The sequence below is a fragment of the Octopus bimaculoides genome, chromosome 2, assembly GCF_001194135.2.
Source record: "Octopus bimaculoides isolate UCB-OBI-ISO-001 chromosome 2, ASM119413v2, whole genome shotgun sequence".
In the NCBI taxonomy this organism is placed as follows: domain Eukaryota; kingdom Metazoa; phylum Mollusca; class Cephalopoda; order Octopoda; family Octopodidae; genus Octopus; species Octopus bimaculoides.
In genome coordinates this window covers 177,683,857-177,685,055 of record NC_068982.1, presented here as the reverse complement: position 1 = coordinate 177,685,055, position 1,199 = coordinate 177,683,857, and positions in this window count along the sequence as shown.

The following is a 1,199-nucleotide window of genomic DNA, read 5'->3' as shown; positions in this document are numbered from 1 at the left end:
AAGTTCTACCTCTTATATCTGTGTAAATCATGTATATAACTATGTATAATTCAATATACATTAATAAAGGTAAGTTTAACACATTAAATTAACATGTAACATCTTCATTAACGCCGCCACTGAATTTAGGACGTTTATATTACTTATGAGGTATTCTATATTTTTCAGCTAGTGTGTAGTCGGGTCTCAAGGGGGTGGTACAAACCTAGCAATATGTGTTTTATAGTGAAAACAAAATTTCCATTCAAATGGCAATTACCGGGCAATTTTCTGTTCGAGTCTAACCGTTTTAAATCGCAGTGCAAACGCTACTTATGTCGCAAAGAGGCATATGGTGAGTTGTGTGAATTTTATAATTGAAAAATTGACTATATTTTGGTTATTCGAATGTCCCAGCCTGCGGGTGCAATAAGATGGGCCCGCGGGCGGGTGTTTCCCCATTCCTGGTGTACTCCATAATTTCAGTGGGCATCGAGTAGATCATCATCATGGATTCAATTCTTCGGGCGATATAGCATTAATGGATGTTTACCAGGGGGTTGTTTATCCCTTTTGTCTAGTGCAAAGGTTGGTTGAGTTACACACACACACACACACACACACACACACACATACATGTATATATATAGTTGGAATTTACAAAAAAAAACCAAAACAAAAGACGAAGACGGGTGTGTAAACAACAAACAGATGTATTAGTTTAGCGCTCGGGATGTGAGAAAGTCTTTTACGTTTCTAGCCTACGCTCTTCAGCAGAGAGGAACACAGAAAATTCAAACCATGTTCTGTTGGAGGGGATGCTGAAGTTTGTTCAAAAGCTTCGTAGTGCAGTCTTGCTTCTTGTCCTTGATGGCTTGGGATAAAATTTGGCCCTTTCTCTACTTGTAGGAGGAATACCGAATGCATTCATGCACTACCTGCCTGATAAGAACCTCAGACGACACTCCCATGTCCATGAAGATGGACCTGATTGACTTGGAGGGATTGTTATCAATCATGGCCCGTATCTCACCAACAATTTCAGGAGTTCTTAGTTCTTTTCTTATCAGAACGATCAGAGTGAGTTTTCTGAGCTGCAGTACCTACGTAATCACCATTAGACTCATCCAACTCTTTCCGAATCATCTGCACCGTCCTCAGATGGACATATACGTATATATGCATATACATACATATATATATATATATATATATATATA